Raw genomic sequence first — 19,767 nt, 5'->3', positions numbered from 1 at the left:
TCAAAGTTCAGGACTACCAGTCAAAAGGAGCCGTGTTCGAACCCAGCAGACGCCCAGGATTTTTTCATCATTTACTGCTATCAATTCGTGTTTCTGAATTTGTAATGCGTTCGCGCGGTAATAATCAAATCAAAAATTTGGTATTTAATTTTTTTTTTTTATTTTCAAAAATATTTTTTCCGGATTGATGATTTAACATCACCCATATGTCATACTGACGTCATGGAATATCAAACAGACATCACATTTACGTCATGTATACGTGATTAGTTTTACATCATAATTTTACGTAAAAATGTGTGAAATAATCAGTCGCACCTGACTCATTCGTGACTTATATCTTACATAAATTATGACACAGCGTAAAATCACTCTGACGTCAATGTGTTTACTGGGTATGAGCTCTTTATTCCAATGCTAAGTACTTTCCATTTGATTTCTAAAATTTCCCATTTAAAATACACGCAAATTAAATTACTTTTTTTTATCTTTCTAATACTCAGCTGCGTTTTATGATATCAACGCGGTTTTGATCGCAAATTGTAAGGCATTTTGTGTTCTTCAAATGTGCCCGTAGTTACTTGGCTGTTATTCCAGCTGTTTCACTTGTGCCCGTTACGAAACGCATTTTTCCTATGAAATTGACATTTATTAGCTTGCAGAACGTAAACCAATGAAGGTACAATAAAAATGCTAAGGGGAACTTCATAGGAAATTTTATTCCCTTAAAAAAAATCCTATGAGTCAAATCACTAAAGTCTATAGTTTCCGAGTTATAGTCATTCTAATAATTTAAAAAATATAAAATTAAAAAAAAATCACAATTAATATTTTATTTTCCAAATTATTAAAATGATTATAACTCAGAAACTATGAAATTTAGCGACTTGACTCATATGACTTTTTTGTGAAGGGAATAAAATTTTCTACAAAATTTTCATTAGCACTGTCACGTAGCGATTCAAACGTGAATCGCTGCGCGCGCTTTTCTATCTCGCCGTGAATTTCACAACACCTCCTAGCTCAAATTATGCGCATTTATTTATTATAATTTATTATTATTCAAATATTTATATTATTTTGATCGATTATTTTAGTATGATTTAATTATGGATTTATTGATATTATTGTTTATTATGTTAATATATATGTTTTGATAATTATTTTGAATTTATGTACTTAATCGATATTTTTATTTTAGTTAGTAGCGCACGTGCGCGTATATTATAGATGAAAATATCGACCGAAGGGAGAGTAAGTCGATATAGTGGGGATAAAAATCAATATTTTTATCCAGCCACGTGGTGCGCTAAATTAATTATTATTTTATTATTTGAAAGAGATAGTACCGATTATGTTTATGTTTATTGATAAGAAATATTATTCGATTTATTATGATGATATAACTCAGGTCGTGTGACAATTTTATATATTTTATTTTAATTTATAATTTCGGGTCCCAGGTCATGAGAGGGGATAAAACGTGAGTGATACCCCTCCGTCGGAAAAATCAACGAGAAATAAGGAGAGAGGACCGGGATTTTGTGAAGGTAGGACGTGTTGTTGTCCGTGATCTTTTTCTGAGTAGATTGTTCTGGCCCAGTTGCCTTAATGAAATAATTATATAGTTAAAGTTTGTGTAATTTGAATAATTAGTTTTTTTTATTGAGTCAAAAGTATAGTTTGAATATCGTTTGATTGAATAGATCCAGAAGCAATTTTTGTCAACGCCGGTAAGTCAATTGTGTTATCATTTATTGCATCGGCTATCGCTGGTCCTTCCGTAGAGTTGATCGCGATATTTATTTCATAGAAAATTGACACTGAGTTATATTATTATAATAAGTTGAATTCGTTCGGCGTACGTTCCATGTACGTAGACGCGTCGAGCGAATTCCTTGAAGGATTAGACAAGGCTGGCAAGTGTGGCTCCTTGTCTTACACTAGTATTTCATATTTTATTTTAAAAGTATAGTTGTATATTGAATGTTATTTCTCTGGGTAAAATTTATTTTCTAATTTAATGGTATGCAACCCAGTGTTGCCACATATATTGAGTACCCGTGTCTTTCTCTCCCCAGAGTAAATAATTTAAAATAAGAAAAGATTATTATTATTATTTAATACAATTTTATTATAAAGAATTAAGTATACTAATTATATTGAATAAAAGTTTGTAATTTGTAATTTGGTTTCCCCAGTGGAGAATTTAATAACATTAATTGAATTGAATTGATTATTATTGTAACCATGCGTTGAGTTTATTTAAATATATCTTGAATTGAATAACTTTTAAAAGGAACCCAGTGATAGCCAATATTTATTTGTTTGTTTCCTGGATAAATTTAGTAATAATTATTCCTTATTATTATTTTTTATTCATTATGTATTTGTTTGGTTGCCATTCCGCTTGGTACATACATTCTCGCTCAAGATTTTGTCCCGTGATCTCTCCCCTGATCGTTATTAGTTTTGTCCGTTTTGTGAAAACGGATTGGCGCCCTCGTGCACTAACCCAGCCTGAGGAGCTGGTCCAGGCACACCTTTAGTTTGTTCATAATTATTTATTATTTTTAGTAATAATTATTATTGTTATTTATAATTTTTTTAATACACTTGGGTGACCACATACGACTCCGGGTTTGTTTCACGTCTCCGTCGTGAAAAGAAAAACGGTTCACGTTATAGCACTTTCAGTGTACTTTCATTGGTTTACGTTCTGCAAGCCAATAAAGGTCAATTTCATAGGAAAAATGCATTTCGCAACGGACACAAGTGAAACAGCTAGAATAACAGCCAAGTAGCTATGGGCACATTTGAAGAACACCAAATGTCTTACGATTTGCGATCAAAACCGCGTTGATATCATAAAACGCAGCTGAGTATTAGAAAGTTAAAAAAAAGCAATTTAAATTGCGTGTATTTTAAATGGGAAATGTTTGAAATCAAATGAAAAGTACTTAGCATTGGAATGAAGAGCTCATATTTAGTAAGAATTTTCGAAGTGAAATTTCTTTAGAATCGTTGTGATTTCAAACCAGATGCAACGGAAAAAACGACAGGTAAGAGACACAAATACAAAAATGTGTAGGATGAAGCCTGCAAAGAATGAGACAGAAATATACATACTATTTTATATTATCGGTATCTCTTCTTTGTGCCATGCTTCGTAGTATCTCCACTCCCGTCTTCTAAGCATAGTCGCCTGTAATTAGTGAGCCAGAGCGAGAGAACAAATGTCGGTGCGTATGTATATTGCACACTGTTTAATACTTCCTTGCATTTGAGCATTTAACGTGTGTTAGTATATGTAAAAAGTAGGTGAGCTAATACTACTGTACACTGAATGCGGCTGCGTATTACAGCTTTTTAGTAAGAATTCAGCGTGGTGTGTTATTATTAAACAGTGTTTGTGAGTATTTTTATATCTTGTGCTAAATAATAAATTTTATAAGATGCCGAAAACTAATGCCGAAATGTGTCGTCAACATCGACGAAAAAAAAATGAAAATAAAGTTAAAATTAAAAAAAATCCCGGAAAAAGTTCAACAGAACGTAGTCGCGAGTTTTGTGCGCGTAAAAAATAATTATTGAACAATCAAAATAGATGTCCAAACACAAGTGTTAATGTGACTGATGTAATAAATGGTAAGCGTAAATATTTTTTAATCCTATTTTAAGTATAAACTAACATTTCAATGTTTTTCAAACAATAAATTTGATTTTTATTTTATACTGATCATAGATTATATATATATAACCTCAATACACCAGGTGTCTAACCTTATTTATTTTATTCTGTTTTAGACGTCCCTCAGCAACAATTTAGTGTCCCAACGGGATATAATTTAGTAAATAATGATTGTAAGTACCAATAACTAATACTAACTTTCATCATTTAATTTTAAACAATTTAAACAAATTTTGAAATTTAATAATTTAATCTAAAAACATGTACTTAATTTACAATTCATGATTTTAAAAAAATATTCTAAAAAATTTAATTTATTTTGGAATTGTAAAATAAATTGAAAAAAAAATTCAAAATTCAAAAAATATTTTAAAAAAAAATAGTAATTTAATTTTAAACTAAAAGCTATTTGAAAATAATCATTATCTTAAAATGAGTTTTTAAAATTAATTTTATGTACATTTTTAGAATTTACGATATAAAAAATTTTAGTTTCTTAAGTAATTGATTCTCAATACACAATCGATAACTCGTTATATACTTTGAATTGTTTTTTTTTTAGATAACCCTCCAGTAGATGTACAGCCAGAAATTCCATACTCACGGTTTCGTCGAGATAAGTTTGCTCACGAAGAATTTCAAAACAAGTTTTTAAACAATATGTTTGGTCATAAGTGCTCCGCTTGTGATCGATTGTGATTTCAGAAAGATTTAAAATCACCACGTGCTGAAGATGAACAATTATTAAGTGTAATAGTTGAAAATTATAATACAGTTAAAGATATTTTACTGTGCAACACGTGTTACCAAGCAATTGTGAGGAAAGTGAGTCCTACAATGTCTACTTATAACAGTTTTAAATATGAAAAGACACCTGAGGTTTTACCACCGCTTGATTTAATTTCTGATAGACTTGTTTCACCACGAGTTCCATTTATGCAAATTAGACAATTACGACATGTTCATGGGCAATATGGAATTTATGGACAAATTGTCACGTAACGATTCAAATTATCTAATTTTGTTTAGTTATAAGATAAGTATTTAGATTATATATTTGAATTTGAGTCGTTACACGGGCATTCCGCCATTTCGCCGATGGAGACAGCGGTCCGTGCACGATGCTAGCGCGTGCGCGCTTAGTATGAGAGAGCACGTGTGTGAATTAATTTTATTTTATAATTTAAAAATACAAACAAAATTGATCTTGTTAATTTTAAGTTTATGTTTATGATTTTGGTACAGTTGGGATGCATAATCCAGTGCAACATTATGCCCCGACATTTGATTAATATATTATTTTATTTAAACTTGTCATCCGACTAAGGATGTCAGTTTTGGTTTAGAAAAATATTGACCGCCGGGTAACGGTAAATCGATACCTTGGCTATATCCCCGACGTCAATTTTATAATTTTTAAATAATTATTATTTCAGTTACCGGATGAAATCAAAATAGGCATAAGTTATAAATAGATAGTTCATATATTAAATAATTATTCATGTATCATTCAGGTATTAAAGAATTGTCTTTGTATTTTATATTTTCAATTTAAAACTAGGCCCAGGGCTAGTAAAAATAATTAGAATAGTAATTAAGGGCGACGGTGGCGCCAGGTGGACGACGACCAACAGGTGGAGGTCGGGAAAGTTAAATTAGAAAGATGCGGGCTAGCATTGTGTGTGGACGCGATCCTTTGTATAACCGATAATTTATATTATTTTCTGAAAAAGAATATAGTCGCTAGAATTCACTGGGTGAATTAGTTAATACTTGTGTTGACGCCATTAGTTTTGCTGAGTTATTGCAAATCTTTGAGTAAGTACTTTGGATTTCTTTCACGGCATATATTTTTCACGTGATAACCTCCCCCCCCTCCCCCGGTAGTTATTGGTCACCGCGGCGAGGGAAATTAATTTAGTAATAATTGATACTGAATGATACATGACTGATATTATAAATAATGGTCGTTAATTATTGTTAGATAATTCGTTTATTATTGGTAAAAATATTCTGATATTTCTATCTATATATGTATATGTATATATAAGTTAAGTACAACGTAGTGAAACGTTGCCGGTATACATATATATATATATATATATATATATATATATATATATATATATATATATATATATATACCTATAGTATATAAATCTATAGAGCGCATACAGTACTTGAGTAAATTCCTCAAGTACTGACATCATCACTTGGATGAAAATTCCCGAATTATTCAAAATCATTTCTTTTTTTGTGCTCACTCGGAATATCTGCAGAAAAATATTAAGCATTATTATATATCTTTATTATTATTTGAAATAATTGAATGACTTTCTATTTTTTTTTGTTACTTTTGATTTATTTGTTTACCCCAGCGGCCAAAAATTATTATTGAAATTTTTATTTTTAAATTACAAATTAGTTTAATACAGAGGAATTTATTATTTTGAGTGTGAGTAAGGATAAATTCCGTATCTTTCTCTCTCTCACAAGGGTTGAGAGATAAGTTTTAAAAGGGAAATAAACAAAGATTATACTATATATTATTCTTAATATTTGAAAACCTGAATAATTAAATAATTATTTCCTTTATCTAAAATTAAATTAGGATTAGTAATTAAATTAAAATATATATTTATTTTGTGGTCAGCTCAGTTTATACTGTTATATATTGTGATATTGCGATATTATTTTTGGCAAAATAACCAGGTATTATTGTTATCGATTTAACAAAATTAAATATTGTAAATTATTATTATTTTCATTGTTTAGTAATTAAAACTCGGAAACCAACAGCTGTCGGGGAAAATTTAATATTTATTTTTCCCCTGGATCTTTTCCTACCGCTTAATTTCATTTTTCCTGATCTTATTTATTACTTGTATGTATTTATTTATCACAAATTTACTAATTTTTGTTTTCATTATTATTTTATTTCTTTTGAATGTTCATCCGCTTCGTCGTGAGTCACTTGCTCGAACTTTTTTCTCGTAAGTTGTCCTCCTGAATAAATTTGATCCGTTTTGGAATAAACGGTCTGGCGCCTGCGTGCACTAACCCAGCCTGAGGAGCTGGTCCAGGCACGACAAATATTTATTATTTATAATTTAATCATTGTTTAAATTTTCTTATTTGATTTTAATTTGGTATCGATATTTATCATCATTTAATATCGTTTATTATTATTTATTATCACGCGTGGGCGACCGCATACGCTATATTGGGCTGTTCCGCGTCTCCGTCGCGAAATTTCAGCAAAGTATACGTTATAAAATCATTAATGTACCAGTCGATGTAAACAATATGGTAAAACTCTTACCCCGTAATGTCGATGATGATTACTGTATTAACGTACACATTAGAGAAAAAAAATACATAGATCAAGCTATTTAATGGGACTGGTTAATAAAAGGACAACTCGTGCATTATTGTGGCCACAAATCCACAAAAAATTGGGGCCCAAACTTTTTTTCCCCTGCGTTATTGTAAAACGTAATCATTTCCCGTCAGTCTCTGCATGTGCAATGACGATTCACAAGTCCCAGGGAGCTACTTTTGGTGAGATTTTTTATGAATATGATAAATCACACGCTCAACAACTCCTGTACGTCGCATTATCACGAGTTACATCAATAAACGGTTTATATCTGGTTTCAAAAAAAAAAAAATGATAAAAAATTTTATCATGGGCGAAGAGCGTCAGTATCTACAATTGATCTACAACATGAATTTCGAAGGCTGAACTTAAATTGACTTCAGACAGTTGGAAATGTTTTATATAATTTCTTGAATAAAAGAAAAGGGATGTCACTGTTTACCTTCAACTGTCAAAGTTTACGAGCTCATGTACAAGATCTGCAAAATGACAAAATAGTGTCGTCGTCAAATTTTTTAATTTTTTCGGAGACATGGATGAATAATGAAGATATTGTAGACGTTCCGAATTTTAATATTGTTGTTAATTACAAAAGACCACGTCCGAGGGCAGACGGAGTAGCAATTTATCACAACGTAAATGATGCAGCCCGTGTTGTTACGCCACATATAGATATTAATGTACAACAGCTGGAATCATTGTCTGTTCAGCTTTCGTAAGTTGGAGAAATATGAGCTTGTAAAAGCAGAATTGACTAGGAAGGTTTAGTTTTGATTGTAGCAATTTACATATCTCCCAACCAATCAATAAAATCAGTTATTGAATTTATACATGAAAATTTGATCAAATAAACCCCAGAGGTATCGTGAATTCTCAAAAAGAATTATGATAAAATTCCGATGATTTTAAGGGGGGATTTTAACATAAATTTTGCATCAGATACAGCGCTTCCTTTGATTGAGTTTCTCAATACATTTGATACAACATTTAATTTAAAAATGTGTAACAATTGCACTCAATCAACTACGAGATCAAAAACGGTAATAGATGCAGTTTTCTAAAGATATATCAATCAAATTGAAACTAAAACATTTGTATCGTATTTTAGCTATCATAAGCCTTTTGTATCATTTGTTGAAACTGAAAATATGAAAGTTGAGCAATAAATTATGTAACATATGTTAAATAAAATATAAAATTTCTTCAAAAATTAATCAAAATACTTTCATTTTTAAACAAATGAACTTTGTAATTATCCTACCCTTGTTATAAATATTCATTTCATTCTATTGTCGATTTACTGAAGTTTCACTTCTGTCGTGTGTGAATCGCACACACACGTTTTTTTTTTTTCGATGTAGATTGAGATTTTGCTTGAGCACTTAGAAAAAAAACTTTTGCGGAAATGAATCACCCTAATTTATATACTAGCCGTTATCCACCCGCTTCACTGGTCACTTTATAATGTTAGCTGACTTCATATTTTGTTTCCATTATTGATATCAATATTATACCATTAACCCTTCAAACATCGGTAAATATACTTATTTTCTTGAATTTTTCTATGTAAAAGAAAGTTATAAGTGGTAAAATAGATAAGAGTAAATTTTCGATAAGAAATTTTTAATTGTAATGTGGTTAATTGTGATTTTGTATCAGTGAAAATTTTAATTTCTTGCGCCCTTTCAAGTCTCTGCAACAACGAATTTTTTTAAAAAAAATTGAGCCATTGATTTTCTCGTATTGTAGGTGATTTTAATTTCAAACTACAAATCTCTAGGTACCTTAGTCAAAATACGTGAAAATGTTTAGGTCTCACCCCTTTGCAAATACCTATAACGATAGCTTTTATACAAAAAAATTAAGCTGTCAATTTTCTCGTATCCTTGGTAATCTTTATGTTAAATTTCAAGTTCGTAGGTCTATTAGCCAAAAAATGTGAAAATTTTCAATTCTTGCGCTTCCGCAAAGCCCCATCAGAGTCGGTCATTATAAAAAAATTCTCACTATTCATTTTCTCGTATCGTAGGCAATTGTTATTTCTTATTTTCAGTCTGTACATTGCTTGGCCAAAAGAAGTGAAAATTTTCATTTCTTACGTCCCTGCATAGTCCCTCCAGAGTCGACTTAAAAAAAAAAACGACACCATTTATTTTCTCCTATCGTAGGTGATTTTCACGAAATGGAAAATTTTACGTTTTTTGACCAACAGATCTGCAGACTTAAAATGGAAATCACCTACGATAACACGAAATGAATGGTGTCATTTTTTTTAATCGACTCTGATGAGGATTGCGGGAGGGTAAGAAATGAAAAATTTCAACGTTTTTCGGCCAAGATATTCACAAACTTAAAATTTGAAATGACAATTCTCTATGATATGAAAATATGATCGGTATAAATTTTTTTCATAAAAATGACTCTGTTAGGGTTGTGCAGAGTCATGCAAAATGAATGTTTTTACTTCGTTCGGTAAAAATGCCTACAAACTTGAAATTTTCAATAAATATTACCTAGAATACCATTATATCTATGAAGTAATGATTTTTTTATAAGAGCAACTGTTATAGGGCTATCCAGAGTGCTAAAAATTGATTCAATACTACGTTATTACCTCCTACAGTTCTATTTTATATAAAAAGGTGCGGAATACTGAAAACACTTATTCATTCATTTAGATTTTTAATGCCAAGAAATAAGCTGAATAGCAACAATTTTACATAAGATATATATTACACAAGTAATACATAATTGTTATCAAATCGAAATAATTAAAGTAAATTAATTTATAACTAATTTGTTACTACCATTTAAGGATGTTCAAATAGTAAACGCTTGGATATCGATATTAATAATGAAAAAAAAAATTCAGTCATCGAACACATTAAAATGTCCAGTGAAGCCGGTGGGTAACAGCTAGTATATGTATATGGGGCGTCCCACGCCAAATCGGACACTATTTAGCTTTTGCATCTCGGATTTTTTTGAAACTATTTTATCTTTTAGCATAGGGTGAAAGAGGCCCTCATGATTTTTTTCAAATTTTTTTTTCAACCGTTTTCGAGATAGCAAATTTTGAAAAATATAGAGATTTTTGTTTTCAAATGCGAACAACTTCGCGAAAAGGGGTTTAAATAAAATTTTCATAGAGACAAAATATGTTTGTTTTTAGACATCTTTTCGGTAAAAAATAAAAAAAAATTTTTTGAACCAAGCTACTATCGAAATTTTGAATTTTAAGTATAAATTGTCGATTTACAAAAAAAACGTACTGATCGATTTTCCTCATAATTTTTCACAGCAAACTGTCACCTTTTCTACAGCTTTTACAGCGATGCTCATAATGAGGTAACGATGGGATCTATTTTTTTTCGATCCATTAAATTTCACATTTCAGTTTTTTTTAAAGAAAAATGTGTAAAAAAAATATCATGCTCAGGATTCACTATCAATAATTATCTGACATACAATTATCATCAAAATTTTCAAATTTTATTTTCACAGAAAAATTATTAAACGTGTAAGGAAATAGATGTGAATTAATAATAATTATTCTGTTGAAATAAAATTTGAAATTTTCGATGATAATTATGTGTCAGATAATTATTAATAGTAAATCCTGAGCATGATATTTTTTTTACACATTTTTCTTTAAAAAAAACTGAAATGTGAAATTTAATGAATCGAAAAAAAATAGATCCCATCGTTACCCCATTATGAGCATCGCTGTAAAAGCTGTAGAAAAAGTGACAGTTTGCTGTGAAAAATTATGAGGAAAATCGATCAGTACGTTTTTTTTTGTAAATCGACAATTTATACTTAAAATTTAAAATTTCGATAGTAGCTTGGTTCAAAAAATTTTTTTTTTATTTTTTACTGAAAAGATGTCTAAAAACAAACATATTTTGTCTCTATGAAAATTTTATTTAAACCACTTTTCGCGAAGTTGTTCGCATTTGAAAACAAAGATCTCTATATTTTTCAAAATTTGCTATCTCGAAAACGGTTGAAAAAAAAATTTGAAAAAAATCATGAGGGCCTCTTTCACCCTATGCTAAAAGATAAAATAGTTTCAAGAAAATCCGAGATGCAAAAGCTAAATAGTGTCCGATTTGGCGTGGAACGCTCCACACACACACACACACCCATATATATATATATATATATATATATATATTGTGACGCTATTTTTTGTATGGGGGTCAAATCAAAGTGAACGTCACAAGCACCAACTGATTTTATTGTATTTTACGAGCATGGTCAAAGTAACTCAAGATTTAGACTTTAGCGTACAGGTATTAACGATTTTGATACAGATTTTTGATTTAAGTTATAGTTTAAGAATTTAATATGAAGTACCGCTTAGCTACAGTTATTTGTTTTGTTAAGAAAAATTATAGTAAAGATTTAGAATCAGAATAATGGAAATTTAGTATGGAATAAAGTTTGGGTTTATAGTTTGAGATGATGGAAAAGTTGAGTTTTGGTTTACAGTTTTGGAATTTCGAGTATGTAGAGAAGTCAGTGTTACGGTGAAGCGGGACTTGAATTGGTCACCCAGTATCATCTGATGACAGAACCTAGTTCTATCCCTATGAGACTTCCTGGTAGATTGCAGAGGTCTAGCTGAAATGCTAGCACTCCAGTATATAAGGAATCTGATGGATGCAGATTGGGATCAGTTTTTGAGTTTTGAATTAGCAGGCCTCAACAGTAATTTTGTGACCGTTGCTGTTGGGGAAGCCGTTTGGTCATTTTTAATTGTTTTTGTCTGACAGGCCTCAGAGGACAAGCCATGACCACTTGTACTGCTGAGGAAGTCATAGGTCACTTAGTTTATAAGTTTTACGATCCCATCTGAAGTCTGTTCCAGGAGAGCAACTACCAAGGATATCCATACTCAGAGTCAGATTTAGAGAGTACGTTTGGTGAGGACTTGAGCCTCAAGTTACCGACAAAGTAGAGTTTGGAAATTGATTTATGGATTTAAATTATAAAGATCAGTTATTGATATTGATAAGATTTAGCTTGAGGTTTTGGATTTTGATAATTTGGAAAGGATAAGTCGAAGGGAGACCTTCGAGGAGTACGGACGTAAGCATTGAGCTCTGGTCGCTCGAGGTGGGCAGACGTGTCTAGAAATGGTGTTACAGTTCATGACATCGCGGAAAGCTATAGATTAAGATTATTGTTATAGAAATATTATTTAAAACAGTGTAAGACGTTACTCGATATTTTATTCAGCAGTAATCAGTCATGAAATAATTATTATAATTATTGATAATTAATTGAGTTCGAGTCAGAGTTTTGAGACATCATACTACTGTTTAATTAAGGAAAAGATTAAGAACTGAGAGAATTATGAGAATATTGTTACAGTTTAGAGTCATGCTCACGATTTATTGCTAATATTGTTTTTATAAAATAATTATAAGAAATATGTTTGATTATTAAGCAATTGTCGTCTAATTAACGTCATTATCAGACCCATGTTCGTTAGTTTTACTAGATTGTTAAAGAAATTGTTCTTGAGTATCGGTTTTATAATTTATTGTTCTAGTTCACTGAATATTAGTTTATTGTTATTTAGCTCTCGTAATTAATTAATTTATTTATAATGTATCGATACGTATCATTAAGATGCCAATTTACCTTTTTGTTAAGATTAATTTCATTATTATTAGATTCAGTTTTTTGTTATGAAGAAGAATAGCTTGTACGATGCTACAGTATTTTGTTGATTGTTAAGTAGAGATTTGATATTATTGTTGTTAAATAATAATTGCAAATTCGCTGATAATCTACATGAATTCGGAATGATGTAACCCCGACCACTCCCTCTCTCCATAAACCCACACACTGAGTGACACCATGGCATACCGTAACTCTGTTTTTAGTTTTCCAGTCTCTGTTTTGTTTTTGCTTATAAGTTCTGAGCATTTTGTTAAGTTTAGCTTTAGTTTTTATTTATGCGTGGTTTAGAGATAATTCCACAGATCAAGAATTTATCTAATTTTCATGATTTACTGGTTTGGTAATTCCAGTGATAAAAATTACCTGGCGCTCTGTTAGTATTGAGACTGGAGGCTAAAGATAGAGAACGAAGTTGTAGCGCAAAATTTAGCGTATTAACGTATGCTTAGATTTTGTCATTATATATATATATATATATATATATATATATATATATATATATATAAACATGTGGTGGTTCGGCTTCACTCTGCGAGATTACATTGTACAACTTGCCTCTCGCAATACCTCATCCCTACACCTATTTTAATATATAACATTTCCAACATGTAACTTCCAACTCAGCGTCTTAGGTGGGGTATACGATAGGTACACCTAACTGAGGAGTCTCAGCTATCGTATACTTAGACGAAACGCCTTTTGCCCTACAAGTACATTTTTCCATCACTCCTCTCCTCATTATCATCCACAACGTTGCACTCTTTGGCATGTAGCGATTTAGGCAGAGATTGTTTCAATCTAAACCTAAAGAGTCGTCGCTACATACATATATATATATATATATATATATATATATATATATATATATATATATATATATATATATATATATAAATATATATATATATATATACATAAATTTTTCAACCAATGGTATTTTCGAACTCCGTTCAACTAATTATGATAAGTTATGACAAAATTCCTTGAAAAATCGACCATGAGGACAAATACAATACCTAGATTTTTAAAAAAATCTATCTAAAAAGTGATTCGTCCCAATATATAGAAATCAAAATGCCTCAAAAACATTTTTTGAATAAGGAAATTCCCCTTTTTTTTTAAATTCAGGGTTGCCAGGGGACAGCTACCATTCAGCCAGACCTTTTCAAAAGAACCTACCCAAAATTGCTTATTAGCTCTCGGACTATTTATGTATATATCGATTCGCCAAAAATCACGTTATGAGCGATTCTACGGTTTTCAATCATCTCTTTAATTTCAAAAGGTTTTTTTCTATCAACAAACCTTATTTTTTTTATCAAAAACATTTATTAGAAAAGATTAAGAACAAAATTTTCCTCATCATCTTTACAATTGATTTTTTTAACATCGGAAGTAGTATAAAGATGATAACAACGAAAACAATAAAAGAAAAAACATTTCGAAAAACACAATTTTTTCGAAGAAAACAATTTAAAAAAAAAAATTTTTTTTTTAAATTTTTCCAAATAATTAACGATTTTAATTGAAAAATAAGGTTTAATGCAAAAAAAAACTTTTTCAACTTGAAGAAAATAGTCAAAACTAAAGAATTCAAAGCTTCGGAACACTAAAAAGGAAAAATTGCACCACATTGAAATTTTCAGGGATTCTTGGGTCACTTTGAGGTTGATGAAATAACTGACGGTATCCTTTGTTTATCCATTATATCAAAAGTTATACAAACATTTCCAAATATCCCTAAATATGCGAATTTCCATCTTTTAAATCTATACTGTCGCTTCGAAAAAATTTTTTTTATTACAAGCCACTATTTGTCCTGTTTAGAGGATGGTTTGCAGTCTTCAGAACCCTACTTATATTCCCTGTACGACCACTATGATCGAGTTATTGATTGTCAAAGTTAAAATTGACTTTTCGCCTTGATCGATGATAACCCCGCGCAAGATCGTCGTAGAGACTTTTTAAGGGCAACAAAATAAAGGGCATAAAATTGTCTAATGGAGTCGTAAGGTTAGATTATCAAAAAAAAAATATTAAAGCCCATAGATCTTTGTCAAGATGAGCAAAAATTTGAAAAATTTTTTTTGCGGTAGTTTTCTTAGGATTACTCTGAAACCGTGCATGATAAAAAATTTCGAAATTAAGATCTGATAACTAGACACTTTAAGCTACGAATTGTTTTACTTTTATTTTTCCTGTACGACCATATTTCTCCGAGTTACAGCATGTTAAAAATCACTTAAAAATTGTATTTTTTTTGAAATCCTTTAATTTCTGTGACCACCGTATAAGTTTATCGTTTAGTAATAAATGAAGTCATAGTTTCGACAGTGGTATAGCCGACATCGAAGTAATTATAAGTTGAAGAAACCTTTTTTAGGGTATCGAGGTGAAGTTTCGTCTCACCACTGATTTGCAACCTGTAGACCAATACAAGGAATTGGTACCACGGGAGGCCCATTCCAAGCCCACTTTGACCAGTCCCTTTGACTCCTGAGTTGGTAGTAGTGTTTGGCACGAGTGAGGTAGGATTCGTGGTAGCTAGTAAGAAGATACCTACATGCACTGCATGAGGAACTCTGATCTGATCACTGATCCAAGGGTAAGTTAATGTGAGTTTACGCTCATATTTCGCCGGAATAATTTGATGGTGGAGAGTAGGGATGTTACGTAGCATGAGTATGCCTGAAATATGCGAGGTATTAGCCTTCCATAAAATGGAGGTGGACTTAGGTCATCGATTTCAAGAGCTTGCCATAAAAATGAAAATGACTAGAAAAATTATCCGGAATCCAAAAAAACTTTATTTAAAATAATTCATAGGAAACAAATTCACTACAAACAAAAACCCTTGACATATTATGACAAGTCTGATAGTTTTGCCAGAAAAGTAAAAAGAACTCGAAGTTCAATATAAATTTGACTTCAAGCTTAAAAAAATTTTTAACAGAAGGATTTATCAAAAAATGTTGGAAGACTTTTTTTATGGTGCGTTAAATTTCCTATGGAATAAAGATCTAGGAGTATCTGTACGATTGTGGTCACTTATGCCATTAAATAATGAATCAAACGATATATATATATATATATATATATATATATTTATACATATATATATATATATTCATATATATATATATATATATATATATATTAATTATCATTTATTGAGTAACTTAGCAATTAACAATACAGAAATTATTTATAAGTAGTATCACGTTTTTGTAGCGTCTGAATTTAAAGCAAGTATGTATATATCACCTCAGCTGTGGCGGTTGGTAGAACTCTTAAATTCTAGTTTCAGTCTTTCCGTTGGCGGCGTGACGGTCTGTTTTTAAATTGACAGGCTTCGACCTGCTAAGTTGACAGGTTTCGAGGCGTTGCGGTAGATGATGAGTCTTCAATGAAATCCTTGTCAGTCTTGCTCATGTAGCAAGGTTTCAACCTGTCAACGGAGATATTTTTGTCCTCTCCATTGATGTTTATTTTATATAGTCTATCAGTAATTCGTTGCACTACTCGATACGGACCTTGATATGGTGGCTCTGGTGAAGCTTTAACGTGATCCTGACGGAGCCAGACATGTGAGCAAGTGTGTAAATCTTTCAGAATGAAAACTCTAGCTTTCGTGTGATGTGCTGTTGGTGTAGGACGAATGCCTCTCATGTACTCCCGATATTTTTCAATGAAGATTTGAGGGTCTAGAGGTAAGTCTGATGAAACAAAATATTTTCCCGGTATTCTTAAGCAGGTGCCATATAACATTTCTGCCGGTGTAGACTGTATGTCTTGTTTGAAGGATGTTCTAAGTCCTAGCAGGACAGTTGGTAAGATTTCCAACCATGATTTAGGAGAACACATCAAGGATGCTTTTAGTGTTCTGTGCATGCGTTCCACTATACCATTGGATTGTGGGTGGTATGGCGTCGTGCGAGTTTTTTCAGAGCCAACAAGCTTGGTGAGAGCTTCAAACAGAGATGATTCAAATTGAGTTCCCTGGTCTGTTGTGATGGTAATTGGAGATCCGTAACTCGTTATCCAGTTGTCGAATAGAGCTGTTGCAACCGTGTCTGCTGTCATGTCACGTATAGGAATGGCTTCTGGCCACCTGGAGAAGCGGTCGATCGTAGTCAGGCAGTATCGGTATCCTGAGGCGTTTGGCAGGAAGATGATATCCATGTGAAGATGATTGAATCTTGAATCCGAGACGTCGATATGATTTGGCTGAAGTTTAGTGTGACGATGTATTTTCGCTTCTTGACAGGCTAGACATTCTCGTGCCCACTGTGTGGTGTCGTTACGAATCCCAGGCCAGGTAAATTTTTCTCGAGGCATCTTCGAAGTTGTTCTACCACTAGGGTGTGCAATGTTGTGAATGGTTTCAAAGGCAGTTTTGCGTAGCGAAGTTGGAATGTATGGCTTTACTATCCCTGTGCTTATGTCGCAGTAGATTTTTACTTCAGGTTCTACTTCGAGTTCTTGAAGGTTGATCGAGTTGGGATTCTGCAGTAGGGTTGGCAGTTCATCTTCTGTTGGGGCATCGCGTATAGCTTCTGCGTCGAGAACAGCTGGCATACTGATTGTGTGTATGCGTGAGAGAGCATACGCCACGGTGATTTCCTCGCCTTTCACATGAATTATTTCTGTAGAAAATCGGGAAATGAAATCGAGCTCTCGTAGTTGTCTTTCAGAGGCCTTGTCCAGTTTCTGTTTGAAGGCATAGATTATTGGTTTGTGATCGGTTTTAATGACAAAGTTTCGACCGTCTAGAAGATGATAAAAAAATTTAATGGAAGCGAAAATAGCCAGCAACTCACGATCATACATACTATAGCGTTGCTCTGTCGGACTTGACTTCCGAGAAAAAAATCCAAGTGGTCTATTGACATTATCTACTAGTTGTTTGAGTTTTGCTCCGATAGCCGTTGATAAATCATCATTAGTGAGGCATAATGGCGCTGTGGCTGATGGATAGGCCAGAAGTGTGACGTCAGCGAGTTTTTTTGCATTCAGTGAAAGCTTCCTCAGCCTCTTCTGTCCAAGTAATTTTAGACTTGTCTTTTTTTATTGATAATTTGAGATAATTGTTCAAAGGAAAATGAGTGTGAGTCGCTTGGGGTATACACCTTCGGTAATAATTGATGATACCCAGGAAGTGTTTTAATTCTTCGATGGTTTCGGGTTTTTTATATTTAAGTATCGCGTCAACACGTTCGCTGATAGGCGTGTAATCTTGAGAATTGATGGTGAAACCCAAAAAGTTGACTTCTGCTTTGCCAAATTCAATTTTTCTGGAGTTAATACGAAGTGAGTGAGTCTTGAGGCGTTCAAATACTGTCTGTAAGTGTTTTAGATGTTCTCCGTTGTCTTTTGACATGATGAGGATGTCATCAATGTACACAAAGATGAAGTCGAGATCTCGAAAGATGGAGTCCATAAATCTCTGAAACGTTTGCGTCGCATTCTTAAGTCCAAACGGCATGACCACGTACTCGTAGAGTCCGCAAGGAGTTATAATGGCCATTTTCTGTATGTCATCTGGATGAATGGGTACCTGCCGGAAGGCTTTGTCCAAATCGGTTTTGGAGAACACGCGGTTTCCAGATAAGTGTAGAAAGAGGTCTTGAATCAGTGGTGGAGCATACATATCTGGTACCGTGTTTGAGTTGAGAGACCTATAGTCTCCGCAAAGTCTCCAGTCTTTATTTTTCTTTTGTGTCATGTGTATTGGGCTGGCGTACGGGCTACTTGAAGGTCTGATGATTCCTTTTTCCAGCATTTCTGATATTTGACTTTTTGCTGCGGTTGCATTTTCTCCTGCAAGTTTGCGAGCGCGGGCTGAGCTTGAAGGACCGTTCGTAATGATGCAATGTGCGTATTGTAGATTGGTCAGATTCGGTTTTGAAATCGACTTTGTTATTTTGATGAATTGCTTGTGTAATTCCGCGTAAGCTGGGGGTATCGTTGAATCAACAGTTGAAATAGTGTAGAAATGTGTGCCCAAAGTCTCTCCTTTTGTAGACAATGATGTGAGAGGATCGATGAGCCGTTGATTTTTTAAGTCAATGAGTAGGTTGAAATGCGTCAGGAAGTCAGCACCAATTATTGCAGTTTGTACATATGCAATAATAAATGTCCACGGAAAACTCCTGCGTAGATTAAGGTCGACATTGATGGTCTTGGAACCGAAGGTACTGATGACTGATGCGTTTGCTGCGTAGAGGGTAAGTGGATCTTTTTCCAACTTATGGTTAACATGACTTGTTGAAATGATAGATACCACTGAGCCAGAGTCAATTAAAAATTTTTGGTTGGTTGTGAACTCGTGCATGGGTAGGCGCAGTCCCTTGGGCGGAAGTTTACTGCTGTCACCAACTGCCCCAACAAGTGACAGCGGGTTCAGTTTCCCACGTTGTGAGTTTGAAGTGACCTAAATTTGCATGGCTGAGTGCAATGACGAGCGTCATTTCCCCATTGGTTATGGTAGTAACAGTCTCCTTTGTGGTTAGGTATGAGAGATCTGTTCGTGGTCTGTGAGGACGAGTTCTCAGTGAACATGCGTTCGAATTGTGCTAGACCTGATGCATTTTGTGCTGTCCAAGGCGTGTCACGTGGATGCACGGCCATGAATGAGTTCCCAGATGAGCTTATGAGACGATCTGCATCTTCCGCCAGGGCATTAAGGTCGTTGAGGTTCTCTGATTTGACAATGTATGGACGTAACCAAGCAGGAAGACGTTCTTTCCATATTTGATAGAGTGATTCTTCCGCGAGGATGTCTTTTGCCAAGTTACGCATCTCACGAAGAAGTTGTGATAGTCTTTTCTCATCGAGCGCCATTTCTTTGAGGAGCTTTTGTAATTTAGTGTGATTAGATTCAGAAAAGCCACTAAGAATAGCAGTTTTGAGAGATTTGTAATCTGTCGTTGGTAGTGCGCTGATAATATCCCATAGCTGCTTTGAAATGCTGAGTGGAAGTGCTTTCAATGCTTGGCTGTAT

General features: G+C 32.9%; 1 protein-coding gene and 1 long non-coding RNA gene across 2 annotated transcripts in view; one reads left to right on the top strand and one right to left on the bottom strand.

Moving 5' to 3' along the window:
* Nucleotides 1-19,767, bottom strand: part of LOC128667338 (lachesin-like) — a 1,084,098-nt gene that overhangs the window by 666,338 nt on the left and 397,993 nt on the right. The window lies entirely within an intron of this gene.
* LOC103575314 (uncharacterized) lies at nucleotides 3,400-5,757 on the top strand. Its single transcript, XR_549299.3, has 3 exons — nucleotides 3,400-3,648; nucleotides 3,808-3,864; nucleotides 4,254-5,757. It is a non-coding gene; the product is annotated as an uncharacterized LOC103575314 (long non-coding RNA).

The sequence above is a fragment of the Microplitis demolitor genome, chromosome 2, assembly GCF_026212275.2.
Source record: "Microplitis demolitor isolate Queensland-Clemson2020A chromosome 2, iyMicDemo2.1a, whole genome shotgun sequence".
NCBI classification, from domain to species: Eukaryota; Metazoa; Arthropoda; class Insecta; order Hymenoptera; family Braconidae; genus Microplitis; species Microplitis demolitor.
Note: the sequence above shows the minus strand (reverse complement) of the source record. Positions and strands in the feature narration are given on the sequence as shown.